The following is a 19,769-nucleotide window of genomic DNA, read 5'->3' on the forward strand; positions in this document are numbered from 1 at the left end:
GTTTTCTGACTCGGGTAAAAAAGGCCACGTTCATTGCCCTTGTTAGGCGCAAAACCCCTTTTTACTCTAATGAGGTCAGGTCTGTGGTGGTTCACGGGAGGCGCCCAGGAACCAGGACACTCTAAATGTCCCTGACCTTGTAAAAAATCGGAACTGGACGGAAGTCAATTACATTAAGTTCTGAGGAGTACTTGGTTTGGATAGGGGAAGGCTTGAGGGATTGGAGTTCTGGAATTTTCCGTTTCCTTTGTGTGTATGCCATTTGTTAGCCTGACTGAGAATCGTTTGTTGTTTTTCTTTTTTTAATTCATAGTGTATTTTTTTTAGTAATAATTGCACAAGACATTACCCAAGTACAGAGATAGTGGATACAGGGATAGAGAGAGGAAGGAAGAGAGAAAACGAGACAGGAACATTGATCCGTTCCTGTGTGTGCCCCGACTGGGGATCGAACCCGCAACCTGGGAGCGGTTGGGAGGATGTGCTAAGCAACGGAGCTATCCCGCCAGGGCCAGGGTCCAGCCAGGACCAGAGAGGGTGTCCTGTTGAAAGCATAACACAAGCCCCTGTCAAAATGACCACAAAATACGATACTATTCATTAACTTTGTTTTAAATTCGTAAGATTAAGAATTTGAGCTCATAAAAGAAAACATCGATAAAGGCCACGTGACAGATGACAAAGTTCCGGAGCAGAATAGGTCTTGTGAAACATACTGCTGGGATCAAGGAATACTTGAAAGGGTGTCCTGTGCCCCACGTTACAAGTTTTGAGGGCAGTAACTAACGGGAGCCCCCAAAGTGAGGAGTTTGGCTTCAGAAATGGTAGCCTTGTAGTGTCATGAACAGGAGATGTGTAAAGGGTTAGAAAATAGTTACATCTGCTTGCTGTTCTCTCTCTGAATGGCTCCCTGGCCTTTACTTTGAAATGTAGCAGAAAGTTTACCTTTGCAGGGTGTAGAAGAAAGCTTACCTTGGGGAGGGAGGGGGGGGGGTAGGAGGAACCTGACAGTTAGGGGACTTTAAATCCCAATCATTTATAAAAGTCTACCCACAGGATTGACTGTGAAAAGTCAAGGCCTACAAATTAACTAGAAACTTAGTGCACCCATCTTCATCTTTACTTTGTAATCCTGAGAAAATAGGGAGTCTTTCCACAGACGATTCAGAGGCACCAGGACTGGGCTCTTCCCGGGAGACACCTGCCCCCTCTGCCTTGAAGATTTACCTAGGACTCCAGAGAGAACTGGGGCTGACCAGGCCTGTGCTGCATCAGAAGAACTTGCAGAGGAGACGGAAGTTCCTGCAACTGAATCCCCACCTCCTGCTCGCTGTTACTAAGAGCAGGGACTCTCTCCTTCTGTTTCTTTCGCCCCCGACCTCTGTACCGACGACGGGCAACACCAGGAGAGTGTTAAGACAGCTCTGTGGACAGAATTCCCCTGCCTTCTCAGGCTGCTGGTTTCTCCGCTTAAAGACACTTACATCCCACTAAGTCCAGGTTGTGTTTGATGGGCTGAGCTGCCCAGAACCCGGCTTGTTCCAGTAACAGAAGTAGAGGGATTGAAACTCATGTCGCTTTCTGAAACTCCTGGTCAGATATTTCAACTTAAATGCTCCGGGGATGACAAAATTCACTATTTCTGTACTAATCCTATTTTTATTTGCTCTGACATTCCTTAGTGACCTCTCTTTGCATTGATTTCTTTTTACTTGTTTTTTCTTATATTACTACAGTCTGCTTAAGAGTTAACCTTGTACCACTTTACATAAAATTGAGCTTTTGTACTTACCTACATAAATACAATGTTATGTGCTTTTCATTTTGTTGTTGTAGATAAGGGCTTATCTATTGTCACATCTCTTCAGGTTTGGAGAATTTTCTTTAGCCATTTATTTTTGTACAGGCTGTCCCCTGGTTACAAATGATAGGTTTCTGCAGGTTTGAAAGTGTTGAAGCAATTGTATGCACAGAGAGGTAAAAATAAATACCTTATTAAGACAAACATCTGCCTAAGTTCCATTTAATAGGTAAATGTAGCTGTTCTAATTTAAATACAAATTCAATTTAAGAACAAAATTACAGAGCCTGTCCCATTTGTGACCCAGGGACTGCCTATTCTGCCTTACAACTGGAAACAAATTCAGCTATTTGTATATCTGGGGAAAGATATAAAACAACAATTTTCGACACGTAAGCACATGTTTATTTGGCGCATGTGTGCCTCTCTATTTTTATCACTTAATGTATACATAATGATGTAGCAAATTAACTAAATCAAAGTTGATCCACGTTAGTCTTATGTGTGAAGCGATAGTGTACCCATGGCTACTGATAAGGTTCATTTACGCCACTGTAATTTTTACGAATTTCAACAAGGAAGAAATGCTACAGAAGCACGTCTGTTGCATCCACCATATTCCCCAGACTTAGCACCCTCCAACTATCACTTGTTTTTGTCCTTACAAAATTTTTTGAAGGGCAAAAAATTCAAAAATGAAGAAGATATCAAACAAGCACTGGTTCAATTTTTTGCATCAAAAGATAAAACATTTTTCAAAAATGGGATATACAAATTGCCCTCATGCTGGCAAGAAATCATTAATAATAATGCCAATTATATTATTTAATAAGGTTTATTGATAGTAAGAAAAATTTGTGTTTTGTTTTATTCCAAAAACGGACAGAACTTTCCAGTAGACCATATATATATATACACACACGTATATATATATTGTATAGATTTTTTTAATAGGATCTTCACTGGGTATAGAATTCTGGGTGGAAAGATCTTTTTTCCCCTATAAGTTTTGATTTCCATTTTTATCGTATTTATGTTTCTGGTTTTAAGTTTATCTATTTATTCTGCATTTAGTCTATGTGTGGTTTTCTTTGTATTTTTTGTACTTGGCCTTCTGTGAGCACCATAATATGTAAGTTACCATTTTTCATCAATTTGGGAAACTTTCAATTATTACTTTTTTAAATTACCTTCCTAATCCATTCTGTCTTTCCCTTCTATGAGTTGAACTGAAAGGACATTAAACCACATAATCTTACTTCAGAAGTCACCTAGACTTTGCTTACTTTTTTCCATTTTTTCTCTTTAAATTGAATAATTTTTATGGATCATTCTTCAGAATTTATTGGCCTTATTTCAGTCTTGCGTTAAGCCATTACAGATGTTACTTCTCAGTTCTAGTATTTCTTTTGTCTCTTTTCACAGTTTCCATGTCTCTGTGGAGAGTCCACATCTGTTCATTCATTATGACCATTATTTTCTTTAAATTCTTGGACACATTTATATTCCCTGTTCTACTCTAACCCAGTATTTGTTTCACCTTGGAATCTGTTTCTACAGGCTGTTTCATTTTTTGGCAATGAGTCACACAATTTACTGTTTTGTAGGCTCTATATTGATTTTATTTATTTATTTTTTGTACAGGATGTTGTAGATAATATATTGTAAAGATTCTGATTCTGTTTCCATTCTCTGTAAAGGATTGATTCTTCTCTGACAAACAAGTAAAGACTGATCATACTGAACTTCTGGAGGCTTTGATACATGCTTTTGAAAGGCTAGCCGATTAGATGCTTGAAAGTTTTACCAAGCCCCTCTAGCACTCAGATCCCAAACTCTACTTCCTTATAGCGCACAGCCCCTGGGGTCTCTGTCCACCAGTGTCGGCTGCTGGCATAACAGGAGTCTCCTGATACACGTACAGTTCAGTGGTCATGGTCCTTCATGGAGTGGAGGGCTGTTTACAGGTAAGTATCAATGTTCTTCCCGCTGTGTCCCCTACTTCCTGAGGTTACCGTCAATGGAAAGCCACTATGGGAGCCTGAGAGCTCCTCACTGTCATCACAGTCAGTAAGACGGGAGCATTCTGTTTGACATCTCACTGTCCTGCACCCTGGGTCTCTAGAACGCCCACAGGGGGGAGGAAAAGCTGTGTCAACTTGGGTCTCACTCAGTTACTGTAGTTCCTTTCTCTAACTGGTCACATTCCCCTGTGGTTTCTGGTTTGCTTTGGACTGCTCTCCAATGTCTTCAAATAGTTGTTTTCATAAATTTTTCAAGGGTCTATTATTGTTTTCTCTGGGAGAGTTATTCCAATACAAGCTAACTGATCGTTATTGGAACTCTCTCACAGACTCGTAACATTTTAAAGCGGTTCATTGCTAGGAGAAGCTGAGCTGTTAGGAAGCTCTTTTTATTAAACAAAATCTATATCCACAACACATGCTTTGTTGTTTCTTGATTTTAGTCATTGTTCCAAAACAGAATATATTTCTCCCTTTAATGTCGTAAATGTAAGCAATGCTTTTTTTTTTTAATTTTTAGTGAGAGGAGGGGAGGCAGGGACAAACTCCAGTATGCACCCCAACTGGAATCCACCCGGCAAGCCCACTAGGGGGCGATGCTCTGCTGATCTGGGGCCCTTGCTCTGTTGCAACCAGAGCTATTTTTTAGTACCTGAGGTGGAGGCCATGGAGCCGTCCTCAGCACCCAGGGTCAAGTCACTCCAATCGATCCATGGCTGCGGGAGGGGAAGAGAGAGAGAGAGAGAAGCAAGAGAGGGACAGGTGGAGAAGCAGATGGGCACTTCTCCTGTGTGCCCTGACTGGGAATTGAACCTGGGACTTCCACATGCTGGGCAGATGCTCTACCACTGAGCCAATAGGCCAGGGCCTATAAGCAATGCTTTTGATTAGAAGAGTCAAAATTTTTAAAATCAATACATTCAACTTAGTACACAAAAATTTATAACAACAACAACAACAACAAAAAAAAACTAGCTAAAATGATCTTTAAATAAATGGAGAGGAAAATAAATGCCCAGAACTACACACAGAAATTGTTAAAAGTGCAATTTGATACTTAGTTCTCAGAAACAAGGCCATTGAATTTGTTTTCTTTTGTTTTTTTACAATGGCATAATACAAAACATACAAAAAAGTCATCTATTTTCTCCACTTCTTCCTCTATCTGCTATGGAGTCTCTTTTCTCCTCATAACTGAAAAGAATATTGACTGTCTTTTTTTTTTTTAATTTTATGAACAATTGGATCTATTCCAACTATGTAATTTTGAATTTTGGCCTAGTGTTAAAAAAAATTAATCAGTGTCACTCACTACATTAATAGAAAGAGAAAAAAAAATCACAGTGTGTCACTCGTTGCAGTAAAACCATGCGGCAGCATTCAATATCCATTCATGATAAAAAACAACAACAACATCGATACTCCTGAGTGAAGAAAAAAGGAAAAACACACACACAACAACAAAGGCTTCTAGCATACTTGCGCTGTGAGGGAACTTTCCTAACCGAATAAAGGCTATTTACAAACCAGCCTCGGAAGAAAGTCATGCTTCATTGTACAATGTGGAAAGTTTTTTTTGTTTTGTTTTGTTTTTTGAGCCTTCAGACACTTTCATGACTTTTATATATTATAAAAAAAATGCTTCTCTGGCTTCAGCTAGAAGAAGAACTTGCAGAAAGACTGGACCTTAAAGCCGAGGAGGGAGTCCCCGCAGCTCAGCGTGCGGGGTGGGAGGAGCCTGCCGCCGAATGTCTTTCTAGGGCTCCCTGTCCCGACAGGGTTGACGGGGGGCCCCCACGAGGCTGCTTTCAGTCTCCAGTCTCCAGTCCTTCCGGACTTCCTCCTGTCTTTCTCCCCAGGCAGGTCGCAACGACCCGCAATCTGGCTTGGTTCTCCGTGCTCCATGGAAATAATTTTGGCACAGGTCACCCGTGACCTCTGGGTTTCCAAATTCAGTGGAAACAATGCGGTCTTTCTTTACGACCCTTGAAGGCTCTCCGCTCCCTGACAACCCACACACACCCTCCCGGTTCTCATATTTTTTGCAGTTCATTGACTCTTTTGCAACTCAGGTCATATTTTTTGTTCTCTTCTTTTTTAATTAAAAAAAAAAAAAAAGTTTACTTGTTGATTTTAGCCAGAGAGGAAGGGAGAGAGAGGAGAGAGAGGGACAGCAACATCAATCTGTACCTGTCTGTGCCCTGACCAGGGATGGAACTGGCAACATCTGAGCTTCCCCGCTGACTCTCTAAGCCAGGGGTCGGGAACCTGTGGCTCGTGAGCCAGATGTGGCTCTTTTGATGGCTGCATCTGGCTCGTAGACAAATCTTTAATTAAAAAATAACGTGTCTGACCTGTGGTGGCGCAGTGGATAAAGCGTCGACCTGGAAATGCTGAGGTCACCGGTTCCAAACCCTGGGCTTGCCTGGTCAAGGCACATATGGGAGTTGATGCTTCCAGCTCCTCCCCCCTTCTCTCTCTCTGTCTCTCTCTCTCTCTCTCTCCTCTCTAAAATGAATAAATAAAATTAAAAAATTAAAAAAAATAATAATGTTAAAAATATCATATAAAACATTCCCATGTATTATAATCCATTCATTTCTTATCGCTCATGTTCATGGTTGCGGGTGGCAGGAGCCAATCACAGCTGTCCTCTGGAACAACACCAAATTTTTATTGGATAATGTATAACGTACACAGGTCCTTGTATAGCTCTCATGGAATTACATTTTAAAATATGTGGCGTTTATGGCTCTCTCAGCCAAAAATTTTCCTGACCCCTGCTCTAACCGACTGAGCTATCCCACCAGGGCTTGATTAATTTTTTTAAATTTTTAAAAATTTTTATTTATTGAACTCAGATCATATTTTCTACATAAACTTTATCTTTTTTTGTTTTTTTTCTGAAGTGAGAAGTGGGGAGGCAGACAGAGAGACTCCCGCATATGCCGGACTGGGAGCCACCTGGCATGCCCACCAGGGGGCGATGCTCTATCCATCTGGGGTGTTGCTCCACTGCAATTGAAGCCATTCTAGCACCTGAGGCGGAGGCCATGGAGCCATCCTCAGCACCCGGGGCCAACTTTGCTCCAATGGAGCCTTGGCTGTGGGAGGGGGAGAGAGAGAGAGAGAGAGAGAAAGGAGAGGAAGAAGGGTGGAGAAGCAGATGGGCGATTCTCCTATGTGCTCTGGCCGGGAATCGAACCCAGGACTTCCACACGCAAGGCTGATGCTCTACTGCTGAGTCAACTGGCCAGGGCCTCTACATAAACTTTAAATGGCTATGTGCCTTTGGCTACATTACTTGGCAAGTCCTTTTTAGATAATCTTGCTTTTAAAATGTTTTCAATGACTGTCCATGTATTCAGAATTCCCAAACCTCTCTTTCCAGAACTCACTGCCCTCAGGTAGAGACTCCGGGACGCTGTCAACTGGGTATCACAATGGCATTCCACATTCAGAACAAAGCTCATTTTAGCCCAGGCATATTTGTGTATGTTCCCTGTTTTGATTGGTAGTGCCACAATCTACTTACATTGAAACCAGGAGTTTTTCTCAAAATTTCTCTTCCTGTAACCCACTTCTAATCCATCTTACCTCCCAAATACTTCTCCTGGAATTTTATTCTTTTTATTCTTAATATCTCTAAGATATTCAAACTCTTCATTTTTTTCTTTTTTTCTTCTTTTCCAAGTGAGAAGAGTGGAGATAGAGAGACAGACTGTTGCATGAGCCCCAGCCAGATCCACCCAGCAGCCCCCATCTGGGGCGGATGCTCTGTCCATTTGGGGCTACTCCCAACCAAGCTATTTTTAGCACCTGAGGTGGAGGCTCCTTGGAGCCATCCTCAGCTCCTGGGGCCAATGCACTCAAACCAATCAAGCTGTGGGAGGGGAAGAAAGAGAAAGAGAGAGAGAGAGAGAGAGAGAAAGGGGAGGGAGAGAAATAGAGAAGCAGATCATTGCTTCTCCTGTGTGCCCTGATTGGGAATCAAACCCAGGACATACACATGCTGGGCCGACACTCTACCACTGAGCAACCCAGCCAGGGCCAAACTCTTCATTTTATACAGTCATCATGAAGTAACCAAAATACAATTTAAACCACATTCATCCCTTGCTTAAATTCTTCAGTGCCTCGTTTCCACGTGCAGGAGGAAGCCCAGCACTTTAGAACACACACGTGGCCCACCTGCCTCTTACTGCAGCCTTTTCTCCTGTCACTTCCCAACACCAAGTTCATCGGGACCCAGTTATTAGCAAACTCCCCATATACAGCGCTCTCTGTCGGTTCTGTTTCTTGTTTTTACACACCCCCTTGTTCTGGAATCGTCTTCTACTTCCAGCTCCCACTTCTGCCCTTGACCCGGGTAACTCCTATCAAAGGGAGGTAGGAAGAAGCCAGCAAATAGATTTCCATTTGTTTCACTCATCTTTTTGTACCAGAACTGCGCAATTTCCTCATCTGAAAACCTTCAGTAAGGAATTATATCTGCAGCTTAAAAAAATGGAACAAGCATTATTTTATTTTAGATTTCTCGCACCCCCCACATAGAAAGAAAGGTCATGTATTTGTGTGCTGTATGGATCCATAGGTGTGTCTGTCCTTACAAAATGGACCACTAGATGGCGGTAGTGCACCTTTGCCAGTTGAACAGCTGCAGTACTACACCAGGGGCGGGCGTGATCCCATCTCCAGAGGACCATTCTGTTTCTATGTCAATATTTTAACAAAGGGTAAGGAAGCGCGTTCACAGCCCTTCAAGCCCCAGAGCTTCCACCTTCTGCACTGAAGCATTGTTTGAAAGGTACGTGTTAGGTCACCCTCACAAGATAGACTAAATAAGGCATGCTTTCTTTTTTTTTTTTTAATTTAACTTTTATTTATTAAACATTATTTTATTTTTTTATTGATTGATTTTAGAGAGAGGAGACAGACAGACAGACAGACAGAGGAACAGCGATCTGTTCCCCATCGGGTATCAAACTGACAACCTCCGAGCTTCAGGGACGATGCTCTAACCAACTGAGCTATCTGACCAGGGTATTTATTTCATTTATTTATTTATAAACTGAATTTATTGGGGTGACACTGGTTAACAAAGTGATGCAAATTTCAGGTGCCCGATTCAACGACACATCTCTGTACATCGTATTGGGTGCTCACCCAGAGGTGGATTTAACGGCAGGCGCACCAGGCTCATGCCCTGGGACCCGACTTCTGAAAGGCCCCTCACAAAATCCCAACTTGACACGTTTTTCTAATGACACCAAGTTTGGCTTCATATGTGCAATTTTAACATTAATAGTACATAATATTTTTTATTTATTTAAAACTATGGTTAACATGTATTTTTATTTTCTCTCTCTCTCTCTCTTGTATTTTTCTGAAGTGAGAAGCAGGGAGGCAGAGAGACAGACTCTTGCATGTGCTGACCAGGATCCACCTGGCATGTCCACTAGGGGGCGATGCTCTGCCCATCTGGGGCCATTGCTCCATTGCCGCCGGAGCCATTCTAGTGCCTGAGGTGGAGGCCATGGAGCCGTCCTCAGTGCCCGGACCAACTTTGCTCCCATGGAGCCTTGGCTGCATGTGGGGAAGAGAGAGATAGAGAGAAAGGAGAGAGGGAAGGGTGGAGAAGCAGATGGGCGCTTCCCCTGTGTGCCCTGGCCGGGAATCGAACCAGGGACTTCCACACACTGGGCCGATGCTCTACCACTGAGCCAATCGGCCAGGGCTTTCTCTCTCTTTAAGAAGCCCAATATTTTCTTCTGCGGCCAGGGCCTTAATCCCCCTTAATCCGACCTTAATCCCCCTCTGTGCTCACCCCCCCCCCTTAGCCAAGTCTCCGTCTGTCCGTCACCAGTTACACCCTCAGTCCCCTCCCCCCTCCTGCAATCACCACCCAGTTGTCTGTGCCCATGAATCCTCGCTCTCTCTCCCTCTCTCTCGTTTTATTTTATTTTATTATTATTATTTTTTTTTTTTTGCTAAATGAGGCATGCATTAGACAGTCACTGAGATGCTGCTCCCTTAAAGGGGAGGGAACCCAAGAGGTCCAAGCGGGAAACTGACCAGTTTCGGGAGCCTTAAAGTATTACATGTGGTTCTTAACTGCTTCGTTCGTGTTTCTGTAGCACGCGCTTCTGTCTCTGTGATTGCGGGCAGAGCGGGGTTTCATTGGCCCGTCAGGGGCTTCATTCCCGCCCCCTTCTCCTGTACAAGGACCACGGGAGGGTGCTGATCAGACAGAACTCATTCCCAGGACAGGCTGCGTGGGGCCAGGTGGCTCGTACCCTGCGGGTGGTGACCACGGAGACAGAGCCCATTACATTCCTACCCGCCAGGGTCCTTCCTCTGTGACCCGCAGGTTCGTGGCGCTCAGCTCCGCGTGGTTGCCCTGGTGGAGGATGAAGAAGCATCTGGAGTTAGTGACAGTGTTCCCGAGTGGACCTGCGTGGACCGGCCGCCCTGCCCAGACCCCTCCGGGTCGGGGGTGGGGACAGCCTACTGACTCTCAGTAGACGACAGAATCTACCCTTCCTTCTTGCTGTCGCTCGTTCTATCGCCGGTGACACCAGGGGCAGCACGCGCTTCCGTAGTGGCATTTGCTCAGGGCGCACCATGAGAGCCTCCGGGCCTTGGTGGCATGCGCTGGAATGCTCCGCCCTGGGCGTGTTTACCCCGCACTCGTGTGGCTGGCTCTCGCCTGGAGGCGGTCAGTCCCACCCCATTCTTTGTCCAGCAGCTGCGGGGAAGGGTGTGAGGGCGGGAGGTGAGGTGGCGCTGCAAGGGGACAGGGAGAGCAGGGCTGTCTCCACTAATGACCTCGTCACTAGTGACAGTCGTTGGATCATTGGAGGCGCACCTGCCTTCAGAGGAGACCAGCCCCAGCCAGAGAGCCGGGCGCTGGGAACAAGGATCAGCAGCTGGACGAGGTTGGGCGGGCCCAGCAGGGGCGGGTGGGGTCAGGAACGCCAGGGACACCTGTGGGCCAGGGAGCGAGGAGGCCCTGCTTCTGCAGTTAAAAAAAAAAATCTATTTCAATCATATACTTAAAAATATATATATTTACTTGGATACTTTTTTTTTTTTTTTTTTTGTATTTTTCTGAAGTGAAAAGCAGGAGGCAGACAGATTCTTGCATGCACCCAACTGGGATCCACCAGGCATGCCCACTAGGGGGCGATACTCTGCCCATCTGGGCCGTTGCTCTGTTGCAACCAGAGCCATTCTAGCGCCGGAGGTGGAGGCCATGGAGCCATCCTCAGCATCTGGGCAGACTTTGCTCCAATGGAGCCTTGGCTGCGGGAGGGGAAGAGAGAGACAGAGAGGAGAGGGGAAGGAGTGGAGAAGCAGATGAGCACTTCTCCTGTGTGCCCTGGCCGGGAATCCAACCCAGGACTTCCACACACCGGGCCGACACACTATTATTATTATTACTGAGCCAACCTGCCAGGGCCAGGATACAATTCTTCTTCCATAAAATTTACTCTTTCAAAGTGACTTCAGAAAGTTATGCAACCATCACCACCCAGCAAGAATAATAAATAATGAGCCCAAATGCACCACAGTCTGGCTGTCATTGCAGACCATCCTTAGGCTAATGTTCCTGGCTTCCTAACACTTTTTTTTTTAATTGTTTTTATTTATTGATTTGAGAGAGAAAGAGAGAGAAATATCGATTTGATGTTCCACTTATTCATGCACTCCTTGGTTGATTCTTGTATGTGCCCTGACTGGGGATCAAACCTATAACCTTGGTGTCCTGGGACAACGCTCTAAGCAACAGAGCTACAGGACCAGGGCCCCCTGGTCTCCTAACTCTTCAAATCCACCTCCGTCAGCTTCCTGACTTTCCATCCTCTTTCTCACTCACCGGAAGCCTCTGCCCTGGAGACCTGGCGGCATTAGCATTTTGTCTGTGCTTTCTGACAGTCTGGAAGGACGTGGGCTCAGAATGGCTCCCCAGCTCTCTCTCCTTTGGGTTACATCCTGGGGCTTTCTCCTGCTTTAGTTCTTTTAAACCCTACCCGTGGGTACAGCCCACCCTTGCCATGCCAGCCAGGTGACTCTGTTTCCCAGAAGAGCGTCAGGGAAACCTTTTGCTTCTTCGAGGACTTGGACCTTGATGAGGGTTTATCAACCTGAATGAGCTCAGAATCTCTCTCTAGTACGTGGCTTGTGAAGCAGGAGGTGAAGGAAAAATAGAGATCTTGTCCAGGAGAAATTTAAGGTATATCCCCAGGAACTGGGAGCTGCTCCAAGACCAGGTACCCCGCCACCTGGGGTCGGGCAAGTGAATTGCCCGTGGCTCCTGGTTAAGATCGCCCCTCAAGTTTTTGCATGGATTCGGACTGGAGAGTCACAGCCCAGGATGGACTGCATGTTAGAGTTGATGTTGCAGATGGGAGGGGAGCATTTTGGTGTGCCACTTGGTTAGGGACATTGCTGGCACTGGAGGGACAGGGGCCACAGACGCCAGACCTCCCGCCATGCGTCGGGCAGCCCTGCTCAGAGAACGGAATTTGGAACCTGTGACTTTGAACGCTCAAGGCGGAACCCACCAAGCGCTTAGTGAGTCTGATCGTGTGAGGACTGCTGACTTCTGCCATCCGTTGTCTGCACTCTGCCACCTTTGACCTTTCACCCTGCCCTAACCAGCGACATGGGCCACAACCCCCCGCCGACCCTTGTGGGGATGTCCCGACCGTCAGCACGACCTTTGATGGGGTGATCCTGCTTTTCCTTTTCTTCCGAATAACCCAGTTACGTGGCCCAGGAATCACTGTGGTCGTGTGGTGGGCAGTTAGACAGACACGAGCAGAGCAAGGGCGATGGACCAGGGACAGAAGGCCACCAGGGCGGAAAGTCCTGGATGCCTAGCGACGGGCAAAACTGGGAAAAGAAGGACCTTACTCCCAGGGTGATCTTTCCTCCCCTAGCATGTCGCTGGTTTAGACCCCCTGACCTTTCCCTGACCTTTCATATAGCTGGTGGTGGGGCTGCGACCCGCCCCTGACCTCTCCTCCCGGCATGTGACTAGTTATGTGGTCTTATACCCCCTTAGAAGGGGAACAGGAGTCCAGAGAATAGCTTCCTACGACTCCCATGCACGCCCTGGCATGACCACTCCCTTAAGCCGTGGTCCTTCGGGGCCATGAGGATCTGACCAGCAACAGAAAATCCGTAGGAACAAAGCCTCGAGTTTGTTGACCATGGAGACAGCTCTGGTCAAACTGAGGATGACATTGAGGCTTCAGTTGTGATTTGTTAGATTCAGGGAGTACTGACATGCTGGGGCTGCCAAGAGTGTACAAGGTCCCTGTGACGCTGAGAACAAAGAGTTCAGCAACATCCTGCATTGAGTCAGAGACCCTTATCAGAAGTTTATGTTTGAAATTCTCCACTGAGTAATACCCCCCCCCCCGTAACTGCGCACGACCTCCCTAGCCAATGACTAACAGCCACATCAGCTTCTGTATGATGCTTGCTCATCCTAGATAGCCACCCTATAAAAAAGGAGCCATTTTAGAAGCTCGGAGCTGCAGTCCCTGTGCAGGTTTGGGGGGCTGCAGTCCCTGCGCAGTTTGTTGGCTGCGCAGGTTTGGTTGGCTGCAGTGCCCCAGTCTCTTCGGAAGCGTGGGTTGCCTGCAGTCCCTGCGCAGGTTTGGGGGGCTGCAGTGTTCCCCTGTGTGGGTTACCTGCATCCCTGCACAGGTTTGGGGGGCTGCAGTGCTCCCTTGCATGGGTTGCCTGCAGTCCCTGTGCAGGTCTGCAATAAAACGTATAAAATTTACTTTGGGTCTGCTGCGGCCTATCTCGCCAGGATGTAACATGATTCAGCTCCAGGCCCAGAAAAGCAGCAAAAGCAGACGGAGCCAGCCAGGCTACGCTGACCTCAGGTCCAGCGGCCGTGACTCAGAAGCGCCGAGATTCTGCGCTGAGACCTCCGCTGAAGTTCCCGCCTTAAGAAAACAGAGTACACCCTGAAGAGGAGGGGAGTCAGCTTGGGGTCCTTCCGGAGCATACCCTCTCCTGCCCCCTTCTCCCCCAGTGTGGGTCACTTCTCTCCCGTGACGTGTCTAGGGGGCCAGAGCAGAGCGCCGCCCGGGCTCTCTCCCGTTGCTCCTTCTATCCCAGCCCGTCCTTGGTGGCACTGGCCCCCAGCTTTAACAAACGGACTCTCAACGTCACCTGGACTCGTGCGGTGAAATCTTTCCTGTCCGAAGTCAAGAACCCACACACACTACAGGCCGGCCAGAGGCAGACCCGCTCTGGGCTCGGTTTCTTCCTGGTGACGGTTGGACAGCTTCCCCCCGGGTGGGGGGAAGGGTCCCTGAGAACAGCTAGAGAATAAAAATGTGTCATGGGGACCCAGACCACCTAGATGTGAACTTCAGCTCTGTAACCGAATAACAGCGAGACCTTGAGGAAATCAGCAAACCTCTTCCTGCCTCAGTTTCCCCCCTGTAACAAGGGGGTGATGTTCACATTGGTACTTATCTCACAGGTGTGCTGGAGGGTTAAATGGGTCAGTAAGTAGAAAGGGCTCATTAGAGAGTAAGTGACATGTTAGCTATTGTCTGTATCACACTGACGGTGGATCCTGCAATAGGAGGGTCAAACGCCACGGGAATTTTGATTGGTGACCTTGGGTATTTCACTTCGTCCCTCTGACTTGGTGTTTCTCATTGGTGAAATGGGATGACTAATTCCTGCCCTGCTACCTCACAGTGATGGATAGGTTATCTGGCAAAGGCTCCGGGCACGCAGCCACTACCATCACGGAAATGCAGAGGCAAACTCACAGACAGAAGTGTCAGCAGGAGCGTGAGTTTCCTGTGGTTTTGATTTTCTAAACAATATACTTGGCCTGACCAGGCAGTGGCGCAGTGGATAGAGCGTTGGCCTGGGATGCTGAGGGCCCAGGTTTGAAACCCCAAGGTTGCCAGCTTGACTGTGGGATCATAGACATGACCCTGCGGTCTCTGACTTGAGAGCAAGGGGTCACTGGCTCTGCTGGACCTCCCCCTGTCAAGGCACATATGAAAAGCAATCGATGAACAATTAAAGTGCTGCCGCTACAAGTTGATGCTTTTCATCTCTCTCCCTTCCTCACTAAAAAAAAAAAAAAAAAAAAAAAAGAATATAGTATGTGGAATGTATTATGCCCAAGATACGTTTTTAATTCTATATACATAACTGTATTTACATGACAAATGCTTGTGACCTTAAAGTGATCTGGTGGTGAATCCAGCTTGTGATGAGTGGCTCACAGCAGGGATGGCGGATGAAACGGATGGCCACAGGGGTGGGGGAGGGGGAAGGAAACAAAGATTCCTTTATGGTGACTCTTGTTCTAACACCAAGAGCAAGATTTTAAAATCACTAATTTTCATTATTCTTATTTGAAAATTCTTTTCATTACCGGTCAACTCACCAGAATAAAATTCACATGTGTAATCTATATATGATGCTGAACGTAACCATTGGGAGTTTAGTCGTTTAATCGGCATGGTCACATTTCAATGAGGAAACTGAAAATGACTTGTCCCCAAATACAATCGTTGACATGTGACTTGACGGAGCTGAGTCTCAGGTCTGCATGTGCTGCCTTCTAAAGCCTCTGATGTCCCCTTCCGGACAGAAATGAGAAGTATTTCACTTGCTCAATATGTTGAGAGTAATCCTGCCCTCTGGCCAGGGCTGGCTTCAGGGACCTCTGAGTACACTACAAGCATTCAGTCTACAGCAAATACCAATAAAAGAAAATTCACCTTTTTTTTTAAACTTTTTTTTCCCTTTTTTTTGTATTTTTCCGAAGCTAGAAACAGAGAGAGACAGTCAGACAGACTCCCGCATGCGCCCGACTGGGATCCACCCAGCACGCCCACTAGGGGGTGACGCTCTGCCCACCAGGGGGCGATGTTCTGCCCCTCCGGGGCATCGCTCTGCCGCGACCAGAGCCACTCTAGCGCCTGGGGCAGAGGCCAAGGAGCCATCCCCAGCGCCCGGGCCATCTTTGCTCCAATGGAGCCTCGGCTGCAGGAGGGGAAGAGAGAGACAGAGAGGAAGGAGAGAGGGAGGGGTGGAGAAGCAGATGGGCGCCTCTCCTGTGTGCCCTGGCCAGGAATCGAACCCGGGACCCCTGCACGCCAGGCTGATGCTCTACCACTGAGCCAACCGGCCAGGGCGAAAATTCACCTTTAAACAATCACCTTTAAATTGGTATTTAAACAAATACCAATAAAAGAAAAGTCGCCTTTAAACCTCCGAATAGAGGTTTCGATGTGTTTCCGTCTCTCTACTGGGCGACTCAAGTCGTACAATATTACTGCCTTGTTCGTGTGTGTGTGTGTGTGTGTGTGTGTGTGTGTGTTTGTTTTTAATCTTTGGAGCACCTAGGAAAAATTCGATGAGGTTTAGTGAAAAAAAAAATTTAAATGAATTGCCAAAGGTCCCCTTGTATTTCATGAGTTTGGCAATTTTATTCTTCCATCGCCATCTCACGTGTTTTAGGGGAGTTACATGAAAACTTCCTCAAACTAAAACTTAATGAATCCCCACAATGGAGGTGTAAGTGCTTCATTACATAAAAGCAATGTTTCCAATTAGCTTCTGCCTCTGGGTTTTATTGTCCCAACGTGATTTCGCCAATGTTTTAGCTAAAGAGAAAGTGAGCCACTGATTAAAACTAACATCTTAGCATAAGATGAAATGAGTCATTAATTAGCATAAATCTTTCTTCAGTAGCATGGACAAACACCTCTGCTAATTATTTAGCTAACTACAAAGGCACTTGCCAGGTAGTGGAATCGTGAGGCTCTTTCTGACTCTTTCTTTATTGGATGTTCTTTTTTTCCTGGAATATGGCAGCATAGTCCTTACATATGAAACAAGAGCTTCTCTTGAAAAACACAGCGCAGTTGTGGGCCTGCTGTTTGTGGAAGGGGAAGAAATTTTGCACGAGGAAAAACGGGAACATATGTAGCTATTTTAGGAGTGACAGGATGAATGTTCAAACTCAATTAAGACCCTGTGAATGCTAACAAAAATTTAAAGAGGAAGGAAAAATACCAATATTATGCCAATCCTTTCAGAGTATAAAGCATGATGGAACAATTCCCAAATGTTTTATTTTACTTAATTTTATTTTGAGAGTGAGAGAGTGAGAGAGAGAGAGAGAGAGAGAGACAGACAGGCACAGAAAGACAGACTGGAAGGACAGAGAAGAGAAACATCAACTTGTAGTTGTGGCCTTTAGGTGTTCATTGATTGCCTTGACCTGGGGGCTCTAGCTGAGCCAGTGACCAAGTCTGCGACCTTGGGCTCCAAGCCAGTGACCTTTGGGCTCAAACCAGCAACCATGGGGTCATGTCTATAATCCCGTGTTCAAGCTGGTGAGCCCACACTCAAGCAGGATGAGCCCACACTCAAGCTGGTGACCTCAGGGTCTCAAACCTGGGTCCTCAGCGTCCCAGGCCAACGCTCTATCTATTGTGACACTGCCTGGTCAGGCAAAGATGTCTGCTGTCACTACTTTCATTCATTATAATGAATCTCCTCTCCAATTCAAAAGAAAAACAAGAAAAAGAAAGAAAACCCATAAAGATTGGGAAGTGTGAAGTATAATCACTTTTAGTGGCAAATGACGATTGTGTGCACAGCCACCCACTGGCTCTGACTGGATGATGAGAAGGAAAGGCAGCCTCTTTGATAAGGGCACTCATCCCGTTCCTGAGGGCCCCCCTCTCATGACCTCATCACCTTTTCAAAGCCCCGCCTTCAGATATGATCACATGACAGATTACATTTAAACACATGAATTTGGGGGTGACTACGAACATTCAGTCTACAGCAAATACCAATAAAAGAAAAATCACCTTTCAACAATCTGGTACACTGTGAAAAAGAAAATGTCCACACTATTTTACAGCACCTCCTGTCAAGCAATGAGATCTCTTTCAAAATCCCTTGGATGTGGATTTGGCATGTGACCTGAGCTGTCCAATGGGATGTTCAGAACCTGCCGCCGCAGAGGACTGAGAGTGCCTGTGCCTGTGGGTGTGTCTTCTGGCTGCTTCTGGAACCCAGCCTTCCTATAAACCAGCTGGACCAGCTACGAGGAAGTCCAAAGACAGTAGCCTGTCTCAAACACAGGCGTGGATGTGGCTTTGCTATTTTTTTTTCTCTTTTTTTAATGGAGGGAACTCAATCTGATACATAAAAAAAAACCACACAGTTTTTATGAGAATTAATACCAGCCTAGACTAAAAACAGACTGAGATAGCTTAAAGGGAAAAGGAACTTCTGTCTTCAACTTGAAGTGACACAGCTAAAAATATGGCCACTTACTTTAGAAAGTGTGAGAGGCCTCAGAAGGCGGAGCTAAGATCCCAGAAGGCACAGCCGTGGAGGGCAATGGACTAGTAGAGAGCCGCTGGCGGAGGGCAGGACACCCTCGGTGCCCAGAGCACGCGGAACTGGGCAACTCGCGCCCATCTCAGTTCTGAAAGGTCTGTTGACCTGGGACTGCAGGAGAACTCCACGTGTTGACTGTGGGTACTGTGACTCTGGGTGACGATGGAACATCGGACGTGTCCTTTTCATTCTGACATCTCTGAGTCAGGAGGCACCTCATCCAAGATATGCTAACTTGCATTCACAAAAGGTGAAGACCGTGGGACACTGGACTTGAGCCTAAAGCCGTAGCTGATCAAGAGATTCTGGGGAGTCCTGAGAGGCTGGAAGATGTTTTGCATGTGGGGAGAGTGAAATAATTCTGAGCAGAGGGGGACAATGGTTGAGTAAGGTAAGAGGAGAAAAGAAAAGATCATATTTTCTAGCAAATTCCCATAAAGAATCGGAGTCTGTCTTTCTGCTCTTTGAACCTGGACTTGGCCACGTGACTTGCTCTGGCCGACAGAACATCCCTAGGTATGAGAGAAGCACTTTGAGCTTGCCAGCTTGCTGCTTTTGTTACATAGTCATCCTGTGTCAACGCTCCGGCGAGCCTCCTGCACGAGGAAAGATATGTGGCCCGTGGACCCCAATGCCTGATAACAACAGTTGTCTACGACCGAGGGGTGAGACTGTCCCCAGCAAACCTCTTCACTGACAGCGCATGCGTGCGTGAGTGAGCCAGGAGACCAGGAAAACTGCACCGCGGATCCCGTAGCCAAATAAAATGATCACTTTCGGTTCCCAAAGGTTGGTGTGCTTTCTCATGCAGAGGGAGAAAAAAAAAATCACACAAATTATTTGAGTGACATAAGACTTTATTTAGATCTTCTCAGCGAAAGTTGTTTAATTTTGTGTAGAGCTGGCAGGACGTACTGCCGGTTAAATCCCGGCAAAGTCTTCCAGACTGATTCTTATCACCAGAGTTCAAACTACACGTAAGTCCTAGAACGGAAGTGAGAAAATAAATGCAATTAGGTGGGCCTGAGACTAGCGACAAGGATATACCTTAGTTGTGAGAGTGGGGGGGTTTTGGGTTTTGTTTTTTTTTGCATCTTGTTTATAATAACACTACACCAGAATTCTGAGGATCAGCTCTATAAACATTCAACTTTTTAAGGACACAGGAATGAGCGTTTGACTACCCTTATCCTCACCCAAATAATACTTTTGAATATAGAGGCCCTTAGAGAAAAGAAACTAAATTCTACCTCACTTTATTTCTCTCTATTTTTTATTCATATATGCAATATAGAGACATGTAGAAATAGAGAAGGGGGAAAAGGCCTATTTTAAATCCTGCCCAAATCTACCATTAATATTTTAGTTCAAATTCCTTCCGCGTACACAAAATTGGCATTCTAACATGCCTGTATCCTGCTGTTTCTCCCTGCATAATATGTTCTAAGTATCCATTTCTTGAAAGTTCACTTCTTAAACACTTGAGTCTTTAACATTCGTTTTTAGATATATCTCATAAC

General features: G+C 46.1%; 1 protein-coding gene across 1 annotated transcript in view; it reads right to left on the reverse strand.

Annotated features, from left to right (window-relative positions):
* The window catches only part of LOC136380074 (phospholipid scramblase 2-like), a 42,431-nt gene that overhangs the window by 854 nt on the left and 21,808 nt on the right, over positions 1-19,769 (reverse strand). The window lies entirely within an intron of this gene.

This window comes from Saccopteryx leptura, chromosome 8 (genome assembly GCF_036850995.1).
Source record: "Saccopteryx leptura isolate mSacLep1 chromosome 8, mSacLep1_pri_phased_curated, whole genome shotgun sequence".
Taxonomy (NCBI): domain Eukaryota; kingdom Metazoa; phylum Chordata; class Mammalia; order Chiroptera; family Emballonuridae; genus Saccopteryx; species Saccopteryx leptura.